This window comes from Pseudophryne corroboree, chromosome 12 (assembly GCF_028390025.1).
Source record: "Pseudophryne corroboree isolate aPseCor3 chromosome 12, aPseCor3.hap2, whole genome shotgun sequence".
In the NCBI taxonomy this organism is placed as follows: domain Eukaryota; kingdom Metazoa; phylum Chordata; class Amphibia; order Anura; family Myobatrachidae; genus Pseudophryne; species Pseudophryne corroboree.
Window position 1 is genome coordinate 97,616,912 of NC_086455.1, and position 14,399 is coordinate 97,631,310.

Sequence of the window (14,399 nt, forward strand, 5' to 3'; positions counted from 1 at the left end):
GCAGGAAGCCGCCACCATTTTTGTGATCGCAGCGGCTGCATGTGATGTCATGCAGCCGCTCTGACCACGCCTCCTGTTTCTCTGTTGCCAATCCCATTTTGAAGCCCTGCCCCCGCACCGCTCCATCTCCGACTTGGAAATGGAGTGTTGGTGACCCCCCCCCCCCGCACTGATTGACAGGCAGAGGCGATCGCATTATCTTCGGGGTGCCGCAGAAAATGCAGGCGCATGCGTATGCTTTTAGCAATTTTTGCAGTTGGATTGCTTATTGCGATTGCAATCCAACCTGAGTCAGGCCCTATTACCTATCACAATGCACTGCGGGTAGTACAAAATGGGGTTAATATAGGAGAAAACCCCCCAGACCTGTGCTCCTTAACTGTCCCTGGTGGCTAGTGGAGAGAATGCCCAGTAATCAGTGTCCACGCCAGTGCGCACACGGCCCGCCCCCTACGGCCACGCTGGATCACGGTATAGTGTGGGCACAGAAGCCCCTTACCTCCCTTTCATCAGCGGCCTTGTGATCCCGGAGGGCGGTGTGTGTGTGACTGACCTTAGGAAGAAACCGGAGCCTCCGCTGCAGTGACCCAGCAACCAGGGCACGGGAGTATACAGCACCGCTGGGAGTGATGGAGCTGCAGTAAAGATGTCTATTAGACCTAGCCTGCTGCAGCCCTTGTAGATTCTTATAAAAAAAGTTCTTCTTTTCTTGTCAAAATTAATAGCTAAGAATAGGCTGCCTGAGGCAGCCCCCTGTCAAGTGGCCTGCTACTGAAGGCACCAACTACAACCTGAGCTCCCTGTTCATGGACGCAAGGTTATACAGGAGGGGGCGCTGAGCATCTTGGGAACAGTCAAAAGCTTTGAGACTGTTGGTGCCTTAGATCAAGATCATACTCTACACCCCAATGTGAATCCTTGTGGAGTCCAGTGTACCCCACAGAAGAAATGAATGTGTCACACCTGTTATGATTCCAGCACTCTGTTCTGGGGAGATCTTATAACAAGGACCTGAGTACTGGAACGTAATGCTGGGAAAGGGAACGGGAATGGAAAATAGCCCCTTGCGCCCTAACTCCGTTGTCTCGCCCGTGCTGTCAGAAATCCCTTGCGAGACTATGGTTGCTTGAGCCCATGACAGCCGCGTTTGAAGGGCGGATTACGTCTGCCCAACTCCGATGCCCCCTCAGGTCTTAATGGGAGACAAAGGGAAATCCGAGACAGGGTGATAACAAGGGGCCCTCTAACTCATCAACAAAGCCAGGGGCTACAAGCTAACTTAAAACTAGAATATGTGCGGAAAAACCGCCAGGGAGAAGGACAACCAAAATACCCACTTGTCCACTCTCCTACCCGGCACCGCCAAGTTCCGGAGAGGACTTGTGGAAGCGGAACCCTCCGCAAATGCTCCGAAACAGAATACAAAAATAAAGCGGGCTGAGCCGCAGCACACGGCAGAGCCGCAACTCACGAACACCACACAAGATTCTCTGGCGACCGTGGCGGACAATAAAGGATCAGGAGACTTCTTGGGATGAGATGACAACTCCAAGCTTCAGGAACTCTGTGGACAGGAATGACCGGACAGAGCAAGACTGGAACAGACGTTCAGCAAACCTACGCAGCATGCAGGAAGCTATTACCAGCGTCTGTGTGAAGCACTGAGAAAGTATTTAACAAGGAGTCCTCCAATCAGATGTTTCAGACCCAGATTAGCAAGCATGCCGTGCAGCTGCCAGGCTGCACGAGCAGAAACAAGTGTGTGTAATTGATTTGATTGACCCTGCAACGGGGAACGCGGTCCGCCCGTGGCGTCCCCGTTGCTAGGGTCCAGGCGGCTCAGCACGCCCGTCGTCCCTGCGTTGCTAGGGAGCCGGCGGCTACGCGCGCACGGCGTCCCAGCGTTGCTAGGGACCCGGCGGCTAGCACGCTCGGCGTCCCTAGTTGCTAGGCGCCGGGCCGCGAGGACATCGCCGACCCCGGCGCCTAACACACCCATTGGCAGCAACATTAGAATAGCTGCTGATGGGCACAATTGAGAAAGGAATGGGGGGGGAACATTTGAATCCAGCACATAGATGTCATTCAAATATGTAATTTGTACCTTCCTACTTTAAAATGTAATGGATGAACCTCAACCTGTGAGAACTATCTTCATGACCAAGAAATCTCATATGCAAGATAAGTATGTGTTGGGATGGGGCTGTGGAGGGCGGCTGCTCGGGCACACCCCCGTCAAGTTAATGTAACGATTTCTAGAGTTCTCTGTGTGTGCGTGCTTGGAAAGATGTCAGCTGAAGCCAGGTGAAAATTAAGTAAAGTTTATTGTGGAAAAAGTGGTGGTAAAAATAAATATAAACTGGATGCTTGATTACATGGAACAAAACACGATAAATGGAATATTTCAGGTTAAACATAGATGCAAAATAAACATGAAGAAATCCGGGTTTAAATCAAGCAGGGGAAAAATAACATACCAAAAATGAAGTGATCAGGCAGGAATGGAAACAAACTGCAAATAATAGTCCAGAAATGTAGATGTTGAACTGGCAGGGTAAGAAGTCCAGAAGCAAGGCACATGCGTTTTAGCAAACTGCAGGGAAGTCTCCAAGAAGCAAATAAGGCAGAATCTGGACAGGGTTACTGGAGAGAGCCCAGTCTCACTCCATACGGAACCGCAATGATCTGCAACTAAGTGCCTGTGAGCTGGAGTTAAATAGCAGCAGGGTGTTGGGCTCCAGGTGCACACAATCAGGTAATTACCCTGCAGAGGCAGTGTGCAACTGCCATTCAGACCTGAGGCAACAAGTGAGACCCCTAGAGGCAGGAATGAGGTAATGCAAGGCAAAACAAAACACAAATATTCCTAACATTATCCCCCCCTTAAACAGGCGGATTCCAGACGCCTCAAAGTTCACCTTCTCTTCTTTTTTCCTTTTTTCTTTCTGGGTTGCCTAACCCTATTTGAAGGTGTCACAAAGACACTATTAGGCAATACAGGTCCATCAAAAACGAGTCTCGGATCATCCAGAAGCTCACTCTCAGAGTCGGAGCCACCACCCAGCGGTAGAACTGACCTCTTATTTTCCTGGATGGAATCAAGAGCGGATGGTAAACTTGTAGATGTTAAACTTGCCGAGCAATCTGCGTGAACACCTAGAGATACCTGCCCACATCTGAAAAACTGAGGGTGCTCCCCAGACTGCAAAGGCAGGTTCTCAGAGGGGCACACCTTAGTAGATTCATCTAGGAGCGTGAGGACAGTTGGTGGACTGAATCTTTCGGTCACAGCCTTGAGGAAACCGGGCAAATCTTGTAACACTGGATCTCCCTTATCTATAAGACCATTTACCCACTTCAAGGCCCTCCCTCTGAATCTCATACATACGTTAGCAATGATATCAATAGGGGACAAGTCATCAAAACTCAGATAATATCTGAAGAGAGCTAAACAGTGAGAGATATTTCCATAAAAGTAAGGCAGATCCTCGGGCAAATCTTGGATCTCGGGCATGGCAGGCACCTCTATCTGGTGTTGGACAGGCGGAACCCCCTCCTGGGGCTGGACAGGCGGAACCCCCTCCTGGGGCTGGGCAGGCGGAACCCCCTCCTGGGGCTGGGCAGGCGGAACCCCCTCCTGGGGCTGGGCAGGCGGAACCCCCTCCTGGGGCTGGACAGGCGGAACCCCCTCCTGGGGCTGGACAGGCGGAACCCCCTCCTGGGGCTGGACAGGCAGAACCCCCTCCTGGGGCTGGACAGGCAGAACCCCCTCCTGGGGCTGGACAGGCAGAACCCCCTCCTGGGGCTGGACAGGCAGAACCCCCTCCTGGGGCTGGACAGGCAGAGCCCCCTCCTGGGGCTGGACAGGCCTTGGCCGGACCTCTGGCAAGGTGGACACCTCTCGGACCTCTGGCAAGGCGGGCACCTCTCGGACCTCTGGCAAGGCGAGCACCTCTCGGACCTCTGGCAAGGCGTGGACCTCTGGCAAGGCGGGCACCTCTCGGACCTCTGGCAAGGCGGGCACCTCTCGGACCTCTGGCAAGGCGGGCACCTCTCGGACCTCTGGCAAGGCGGGCACCTCTCGGACCTCTGGCGAAGCGGGCACCTCTCGGACCTCTGGCGAAGCGGGCACCTCTCGGACCTCTGGCGAAGCGGGCACCTCTCGGACCTCTGGCGAAGCGGGCACCTCTCGGACCTCTGGCGAAGCGGGCACCTCTCGGACCTCTGGCGAAGCGGGCACCTCTCGGACCTCATGCCGTGAGGCAAGGGCAACGGGGACCTCATGCCGTGAGGCAAGGGCAACGGGGACCTCATGCCGTGAGGCAAGGGCAACGGGGACCTCATGCCGTGAGGCAAGGGCAACGGGGACCTCATGCCGTGAGGCAAGGGCAACGGGGACCTCATGCCGTGAGGCAAGGGCAACGGGGACCTCATGCCGTGAGGCAAGGGCAACGGGGACCTCATGCCGTGAGGCAAGGGCAGCGGGGACCTCATGCCGTGAGGCAAGGGCAGCGGGGACCTCATGCCGTGAGGCAAGGGCAGCAGGGACCTCATGCCGTGAGGCAAGGGCAGCAGGGACCTCATGCCGTGAGGCAAGGGCAGCAGGGACCTCATGCCGTGAGGCAAGGGCAGCAGGGACCTCATGCCGTGAGGCAAGGGCAGCAGGGACCTCATGCCGTGAGGCAAGGGCAGCAGGGACCTCATGCCCGAAGGCAAGGGCAGCAGGGACCTCATGCCCGAAGGCAAGGGCAGCAGGGACCTCATGCCCTAAGGCAAGGGCAGCAGGGACCTCATGCCCGAAGGCAAGGGCAGCAGGGACCTCATGCCCGAAGGCAAGGGCAGCAGGGACCTCATGCCCGAAGGCAAGGGCAGCAGGGACCGACACCCCTCCTGGGGTCGCAGGGCCGGACACCCCTCCTGGGGTCGCAGGGCCGGACACCCCTCCTGGGGTCGCAGGGCCGGACACCCCTCCTGGGGTCGCAGGGCCGGACACCTCTCCTGGGGTCGCAGGGCCGGACACCCCTCCTGGGGTCGCAGGGCCGGACACCCCTCCTGGGGTCGCAGGGCCGGACACCCCTCCTGGGGTCGCAGGGCCGGACACCCCTCCTGGGGTCGCAGGGTCGGACACCCCTCCTGGGGTCGCAGGGCCGGACACCCCTCCTGGGGTCGCAGGGCCGGACACCCCTCCTGGGGTCGCTGGGCCGGACACCCCTCCTGGGGTCGCAGGGCCGGACACCCCTCCTGGGGTCGCTGGGCCGGACACCCCTCCTGGAGTCGCTGGGCCGGACACCCCTCCTGGAGTCGCTGGGCCGGACACCCCTCCTGGGGTCGCTTGGCCGGACACCCCTCCTGGGGTCGCTTGGCCGGACACCCCTCCTGGGGTCGCTTGGCCGGACACCCCTCCTGGGGTCGCTTGGCCGGACACCCCTCCTGGGGTCGCTTGGCCGGACACCCCTCCTTTCGAAATTTGAGCACCACAGTGGCATAACTGAGCAGAATTTGGCACTATGGCAGAATGAGGAAAGCTCTTTTTATGTTTGCGAGCAGGACATAACTGAATAAAATGTCCCGACCTGCCGCAATAAAAACAGAGCTTCTTATCCCTTCTATGTCTCCTTTCTTCCTCAGAGAGACTGGGTCGTGGAAAACTCCAAAACTTGCCTTTGCTTACGCTAGAAAAACAGCAGCCAGAATTGAGAGTACCAGACTGATCTTTTCCCCTTTTTTCCAGCGTCTCCTTAAAGGGAGCAGGTAACCTTACTGAATCTTCAGGCAGAGCAGACAGTATCTCTGAAGATAGGATTTGAATACCCTCCAGTTTCTCTCTGAAATCCACCAGCAATGCAGAACTCAAAAACGGCAAAAACTTGAGAGGCAGGGAACCTTTCTGAAGTGAAGCCATTTTATGAGATTCAGCTGAATCAAAACAAAACTCCTGCACACGTTTATTTTGGCAGATCATTCTGTAACGATTTCTAGAGTTCTCTGTGTGTGCGTGCTTGGAAAGATGTCAGCTGAAGCCAGGTGAAAATTAAGTAAAGTTTATTGTGGAAAAAGTGGTGGTAAAAATAAATATAAACTGGATGCTTGATTACATGGAACAAAACACGATAAATGGAATATTTCAGGTTAAACATAGATGCAAAATAAACATGAAGAAATCCGGGTTTAAATCAAGCAGGGGAAAAATAACATACCAAAAATGAAGTGATCAGGCAGGAATGGAAACAAACTGCAAATAATAGTCCAGAAATGTAGATGTTGAACTGGCAGGGTAAGAAGTCCAGAAGCAAGGCACATGCGTTTTAGCAAACTGCAGGGAAGTCTCCAAGAAGCAAATAAGGCAGAATCTGGACAGGGTTACTGGAGAGAGCCCAGTCTCACTCCATACGGAACCGCAATGATCTGCAACTAAGTGCCTGTGAGCTGGAGTTAAATAGCAGCAGGGTGTTGGGCTCCAGGTGCACACAATCAGGTAATTACCCTGCAGAGGCAGTGTGCAACTGCCATTCAGACCTGAGGCAACAAGTGAGACCCCTAGAGGCAGGAATGAGGTAATGCAAGGCAAAACAAAACACAAATATTCCTAACATTATCCCCCCCTTAAACAGGCGGATTCCAGACGCCTCAAAGTTCACCTTCTCTTCTTTTTTCCTTTTTTCTTTCTGGGTTGCCTAACCCTATTTGAAGGTGTCACAAAGACACTATTAGGCAATACAGGTCCATCAAAAACGAGTCTCGGATCATCCAGAAGCTCACTCTCAGAGTCGGAGCCACCACCCAGCGGTAGAACTGACCTCTTATTTTCCTGGATGGAATCAAGAGCGGATGGTAAACTTGTAGATGTTAAACTTGCCGAGCAATCTGCGTGAACACCTAGAGATACCTGCCCACATCTGAAAAACTGAGGGTGCTCCCCAGACTGCAAAGGCAGGTTCTCAGAGGGGCACACCTTAGTAGATTCATCTAGGAGCGTGAGGACAGTTGGTGGACTGAATCTTTCGGTCACAGCCTTGAGGAAACCGGGCAAATCTTGTAACACTGGATCTCCCTTATCTATAAGACCATTTACCCACTTCAAGGCCCTCCCTCTGAATCTCATACATACGTTAGCAATGATATCAATAGGGGACAAGTCATCAAAACTCAGATAATATCTGAAGAGAGCTAAACAGTGAGAGATATTTCCATAAAAGTAAGGCAGATCCTCGGGCAAATCTTGGATCTCGGGCATGGCAGGCACCTCTATCTGGTGTTGGACAGGCGGAACCCCCTCCTGGGGCTGGACAGGCGGAACCCCCTCCTGGGGCTGGGCAGGCGGAACCCCCTCCTGGGGCTGGGCAGGCGGAACCCCCTCCTGGGGCTGGGCAGGCGGAACCCCCTCCTGGGGCTGGACAGGCGGAACCCCCTCCTGGGGCTGGACAGGCGGAACCCCCTCCTGGGGCTGGACAGGCAGAACCCCCTCCTGGGGCTGGACAGGCAGAACCCCCTCCTGGGGCTGGACAGGCAGAACCCCCTCCTGGGGCTGGACAGGCAGAACCCCCTCCTGGGGCTGGACAGGCAGAGCCCCCTCCTGGGGCTGGACAGGCCTTGGCCGGACCTCTGGCAAGGTGGACACCTCTCGGACCTCTGGCAAGGCGGGCACCTCTCGGACCTCTGGCAAGGCGAGCACCTCTCGGACCTCTGGCAAGGCGTGGACCTCTGGCAAGGCGGGCACCTCTCGGACCTCTGGCAAGGCGGGCACCTCTCGGACCTCTGGCAAGGCGGGCACCTCTCGGACCTCTGGCAAGGCGGGCACCTCTCGGACCTCTGGCGAAGCGGGCACCTCTCGGACCTCTGGCGAAGCGGGCACCTCTCGGACCTCTGGCGAAGCGGGCACCTCTCGGACCTCTGGCGAAGCGGGCACCTCTCGGACCTCTGGCGAAGCGGGCACCTCTCGGACCTCTGGCGAAGCGGGCACCTCTCGGACCTCTGGCGAAGCGGGCACCTCTCGGACCTCATGCCGTGAGGCAAGGGCAACGGGGACCTCATGCCGTGAGGCAAGGGCAACGGGGACCTCATGCCGTGAGGCAAGGGCAACGGGGACCTCATGCCGTGAGGCAAGGGCAACGGGGACCTCATGCCGTGAGGCAAGGGCAACGGGGACCTCATGCCGTGAGGCAAGGGCAACGGGGACCTCATGCCGTGAGGCAAGGGCAACGGGGACCTCATGCCGTGAGGCAAGGGCAGCGGGGACCTCATGCCGTGAGGCAAGGGCAGCGGGGACCTCATGCCGTGAGGCAAGGGCAGCAGGGACCTCATGCCGTGAGGCAAGGGCAGCAGGGACCTCATGCCGTGAGGCAAGGGCAGCAGGGACCTCATGCCGTGAGGCAAGGGCAGCAGGGACCTCATGCCGTGAGGCAAGGGCAGCAGGGACCTCATGCCGTGAGGCAAGGGCAGCAGGGACCTCATGCCCGAAGGCAAGGGCAGCAGGGACCTCATGCCCGAAGGCAAGGGCAGCAGGGACCTCATGCCCTAAGGCAAGGGCAGCAGGGACCTCATGCCCGAAGGCAAGGGCAGCAGGGACCTCATGCCCGAAGGCAAGGGCAGCAGGGACCTCATGCCCGAAGGCAAGGGCAGCAGGGACCGACACCCCTCCTGGGGTCGCAGGGCCGGACACCCCTCCTGGGGTCGCAGGGCCGGACACCCCTCCTGGGGTCGCAGGGCCGGACACCCCTCCTGGGGTCGCAGGGCCGGACACCTCTCCTGGGGTCGCAGGGCCGGACACCCCTCCTGGGGTCGCAGGGCCGGACACCCCTCCTGGGGTCGCAGGGCCGGACACCCCTCCTGGGGTCGCAGGGCCGGACACCCCTCCTGGGGTCGCAGGGTCGGACACCCCTCCTGGGGTCGCAGGGCCGGACACCCCTCCTGGGGTCGCAGGGCCGGACACCCCTCCTGGGGTCGCTGGGCCGGACACCCCTCCTGGGGTCGCAGGGCCGGACACCCCTCCTGGGGTCGCTGGGCCGGACACCCCTCCTGGAGTCGCTGGGCCGGACACCCCTCCTGGAGTCGCTGGGCCGGACACCCCTCCTGGAGTCGCTGGGCCGGACACCCCTCCTGGGGTCGCTTGGCCGGACACCCCTCCTGGGGTCGCTTGGCCGGACACCCCTCCTGGGGTCGCTTGGCCGGACACCCCTCCTGGGGTCGCTTGGCCGGACACCCCTCCTGGGGTCGCTTGGCCGGACACCCCTCCTTTCGAAATTTGAGCACCACAGTGGCATAACTGAGCAGAATTTGGCACTATGGCAGAATGAGGAAAGCTCTTTTTATGTTTGCGAGCAGGACATAACTGAATAAAATGTCCCGACCTGCCGCAATAAAAACAGAGCTTCTTATCCCTTCTATGTCTCCTTTCTTCCTCAGAGAGACTGGGTCGTGGAAAACTCCAAAACTTGCCTTTGCTTACGCTAGAAAAACAGCAGCCAGAATTGAGAGTACCAGACTGATCTTTTCCCCTTTTTTCCAGCGTCTCCTTAAAGGGAGCAGGTAACCTTACTGAATCTTCAGGCAGAGCAGACAGTATCTCTGAAGATAGGATTTGAATACCCTCCAGTTTCTCTCTGAAATCCACCAGCAATGCAGAACTCAAAAACGGCAAAAACTTGAGAGGCAGGGAACCTTTCTGAAGTGAAGCCATTTTATGAGATTCAGCTGAATCAAAACAAAACTCCTGCACACGTTTATTTTGGCAGATCATTCTGTAACGATTTCTAGAGTTCTCTGTGTGTGCGTGCTTGGAAAGATGTCAGCTGAAGCCAGGTGAAAATTAAGTAAAGTTTATTGTGGAAAAAGTGGTGGTAAAAATAAATATAAACTGGATGCTTGATTACATGGAACAAAACACGATAAATGGAATATTTCAGGTTAAACATAGATGCAAAATAAACATGAAGAAATCCGGGTTTAAATCAAGCAGGGGAAAAATAACATACCAAAAATGAAGTGATCAGGCAGGAATGGAAACAAACTGCAAATAATAGTCCAGAAATGTAGATGTTGAACTGGCAGGGTAAGAAGTCCAGAAGCAAGGCACATGCGTTTTAGCAAACTGCAGGGAAGTCTCCAAGAAGCAAATAAGGCAGAATCTGGACAGGGTTACTGGAGAGAGCCCAGTCTCACTCCATACGGAACCGCAATGATCTGCAACTAAGTGCCTGTGAGCTGGAGTTAAATAGCAGCAGGGTGTTGGGCTCCAGGTGCACACAATCAGGTAATTACCCTGCAGAGGCAGTGTGCAACTGCCATTCAGACCTGAGGCAACAAGTGAGACCCCTAGAGGCAGGAATGAGGTAATGCAAGGCAAAACAAAACACAAATATTCCTAACAGTTAAGGAGATTCAACTGAGGAAGCAAAAGGGAACTCTTGTCTGGGGACAACAACTGCAGGGAGACCACATCTTTTCAGATGAACATGGAAGGGCGGAAGGCTGCCTAATACTGAAGCACCCTCAAACATCAAACCATATGCAACAACTAGTACAAGCATTCCTGGGGGAAGGTCTGCAGCAGACGGATTTGCATACGGTGATGTCATCCAAGCAGTGGGCCAAAGGTGGCTGGAACCCTCATCTGCATATGAAAATAGAAAAGGGTCATGCAGGACATGGCGGCCTTTTGCGGCGCTTGGATGAACCCTAGTTCGCATTAAACACCCCCACCCTCCTTCGGTGTGGGGCTCATGTTGGCCATGCCCCAGCCCCTGAAGCATTCAAGCTGATTTCTTGCAGCAGCTGGGCACTGTAACAGCTCCAGAGCTGCTCTGTAAGGCAAATAAAAGGGTGTGGGCCCTGCAGCACCACCTGTAGTTCGCATTGCGCATTGGAAGGCACAAAGTAAGCAGACGGGAGAAGAAGTCAGGATAGTGCGCAAGGGCATAGAAGTGAGTGGCTCAAGAAAAAAGAAGTGGAAACAGACAGCAAACTAGGGTGGAGAGAGACCAGAGCCAACCAGTGGAAAGCACAAATTATGCAGTCGAGTTTCCCACATTTGGGGAAATCACAGGGGTCAGCACACCCAGAATGCAATGAATGAACCTCACCCTGTTAGAACAATCTTCATGACCATGGTATCACCTATGCAAAATAAGTATGATTTGGGATAGGGCTGGGGAGGGCCGCTGCTCAGGCACACCTCTGTCAAGTAAAGGAGATTCAACTGAGGCAGCACAAGGGAACTCTCATCTGGGGACAACAACTGCAGGGAGAACACATATTTTCAGACGAATGTGGTAGGGCAGAAGGCTGCCTAATACTGAAGCACCCCCAAACAACAAACCAAATGCAACAACTAGTGCAAGCATTCCTGGGGGAAGGCCTGCAGCAGATGGATTTGCATATGGTGATGTCATCCAAGCAGTGGGCATAGTTGGCTGCAACCCTTGTCTGCATATGAAAAGAGAAAAGGGTCATGCAGGGCACGGCGACCTTTGTGGGGTTGCGCTTGGATGACCCCTAGATCGCTTTATACACCCATCTACCATCAGTGTGGGGCTCATGTTGGCCATGCCCCAGCCCCTGAAGCATTCAAGCTGATTTCTTGCAGCAGCTGGACCCAGTAACAGCTCCAGAGTTGCTCTACAAGACAAGTAAAAGGGTGTGAGCCCTGCAGCACCACCTGTAGTTTGCACACACACATAATGTGTTGGAAGGCACAAAGTAAGTAGACGGAAGGAGAAATAAGTATAGTGCGCAGAAGCTAAAAAAAAAAAAAAAAGAAGGCTCAAGAAAAGAGACCCGAAAAAAAGAGATCTGACTTATACCAGAAACAACCATGGTAAAGCAAAAATGCAGTTCCTCACTCTCACAAATTATGCAATAAAGTTTTCCACATTTTGGGAAATCACAGGAGCAGTACATCCAGAGTGCAATGGGTGAGTCTTGCCCTGAAAGAAGCACCTTTGTGACCATAATATCACACCTAGCAGGTAAGTAGTAGTTGGGCTAGGGCTGGTGAGGGCCACTGCTCAGGCACCCCCTGTCAAGTGAAGGAGATTCAACAGAGGCAGCACAAGGGAACTCTTGTCTGGGGACAACAACTGCATGGAGGCCACATCTCTTCAGCCGGACGTGGGAGGGCGGAAGGATGCCTAATACTGAAGCACCCCCAAACATCAAACCAAATGCAACAACTAGTGTAAGCATTCCTGGGGGAAGGCCTGCAGCAGATGGATTTGCATACGGTGATATCATCCAAGCAGTGGGACAAAGTTGGCTGGATCAGATAAGATTGGGCATATCCAGTGAGGTGTGGCTGTAGATGAGCTGTTGGTTTCTTTTTTTATATAAAGAGAAGTAGCAACACAGCAAATAACTTTATTTTATTAAAAAAGAATAAATAAATTTAAATAAAATAATGAATGCATGCATTGCAGGCAGACATTGTACACATTAGGGGAAGTCAGAACGTATAAGAGAAAAACACAGATAGGTCAAATAGAGAGACCAAATTCTTCCAATTCAGTCATTAGACAATTGGGGTGGACAAATAGGGAGGATCAATCATATCCATCTAAACGCCCCCAAATGAGACAAAGAATCTTTTCGGACAATAAGAATCAGAGAAATAGGGAATTCAGTAGGGACAACAAAAAGAATAACTACCGTTCCCCTAGATACACCAATGGAGATAGACAACTGGGAGCACGCCCAAAGATAGACACTAGACGGGAGACGGACCATTCTAGCGAAGCTTTTTTAGGAGAAAGCCGTCGCTTAAATCATCAGAACAAGCCCCACCAACCTCAGACTCCCAAGAGAAACAGAAGCTCAAGTCCAGAGGGTGTAGAGGAGGGAAAAAGGAGAAACGTAAGAAATTGTTAAAAGGTCTAAAACCTAACGCAGGGCCAACAGGTATATTTAATCTCTCCAGTAAAACTTTAAGCGAAGGTGAGATTTCCCTGTTGGCAAAAGGATTGAAGTATTCTCCCACAACAGAACCTAATCTCTTTGACTTATTTGTGGACCTTAACAGGTTCATAAGAACGTTATGTAGAAAGAGATATTTCGCACAAAAGAAAATTAATAGGATTGATGATAACCTCACACCCGTTTTGTTGGATGACACAGATCAACCCATAATATCACTGCTAGAGGAATTACAACAGGAAGGTGCCACTAACGAGATAAGGTCTACCCAAAATAAAATTTTTGACATCAACAGGAAAGCATTTAAATTAAAATCTGATTTCTTCCCCATCACCTCAAAAAGCAGCAGTATTGAGTGTTTTTATCGAACAACACTTGAAAATTTTAGATCTCTATGTGAGAGACCAAATAAAAAACCTCATCCAAATGGAAACCTAAATAAAAGAGAGAGAACTGCCCTGAAAAAATTAACAAGAGACACATCGATAGTGATCAAACAGGCAGATAAGGGGGGGGGGCTAGTTGTCCAAAATAGATGTGACTACCTAAGAGAAGCTAATAGACAGCTGGAGAATCAATTGTTTTATCAGAAACTGACTAAGAACCCCTCCGCCGAATTTGCCATTGAGTTGGAACACCTGCTGTCAGAGGCATGTCATGATGGGGTCATATCAAGAGAAGAATTCCGTTTTCTGTTTCCTTTGTTTCCAGTCACCCCCATTTACTATCACCTACCCAAGATCCACAAGTCCATCACATCACCCCCGGGACGTCCCATAATTTCTGGTATTAATTCCTTATCTTCTAATCTTTCAGCGTATGTAGATAGTTTCCTTCAGCCCCGTGTCTCTTCGTTGAGGTCTCATATTCGTGATACAACACATTTTTTACAGCTGATTCAAAACATTAAGTGGAAATCAACCTATGCCTTCTTGACATTAGATGTGCAAAGCCTGTATACTAATATCCCGCATACTTTGGGTCTGCAGGCAATAAGAGAAAGGCTAAATTTAGATGACGACCTCACGGAGAGACATAGGAACTTTCTGTTGGACTCTATCTCATTCATTCTTCAGCACAATTTTTTTCTTTTTTCGGACACTTTTTTCTTACAAGTCATGGGGACGGCCATGGGGACCAGGTTCGCGCCGAGTTACACGAACCTCTACATGGGCAAGGTCGAAGACCTGCTGGTGTGGGGGGGAGAGTTCTCGGAGAACCTGGTCCTCTATGGCCGCTACATTGACGATTTATTTTTCATTTGGGATGGGGACCCTATCACAGTTCAGAATTTTGTTTCTTATCTCAACACTAACACGTTTAATTTACAGTTCACCCACACTTATCATCCATCCAAAATTACCTTCCTTGATGTGACCTTAGAAATAAATGGAGATTGCATTCAGACCTCCAATTACACTAAGGAGGTAGGAAGTGGGACCTATTTGCATTTCAATAGTTCCCACTACTTGCCTTGGAAATTGAACATCCCAAAA

At 52.9% G+C, this 14,399-nt stretch overlaps 2 non-coding genes across 2 annotated transcripts; both read right to left on the reverse strand.

Moving 5' to 3' along the window:
- Positions 1-10,965: 10,965 nt before the first annotated feature.
- LOC134981504 (U1 spliceosomal RNA) lies at positions 10,966-11,129 on the reverse strand. Its single transcript, XR_010190651.1, has one exon. It is a non-coding gene; the product is annotated as a U1 spliceosomal RNA (small nuclear RNA).
- Positions 11,130-11,808: 679 nt separating this feature from the next.
- On the reverse strand, positions 11,809-11,971 carry LOC134981516 (U1 spliceosomal RNA). The gene has a single exon (XR_010190660.1). It is a non-coding gene; the product is annotated as a U1 spliceosomal RNA (small nuclear RNA).
- Positions 11,972-14,399: the final 2,428 nt, after the last annotated feature.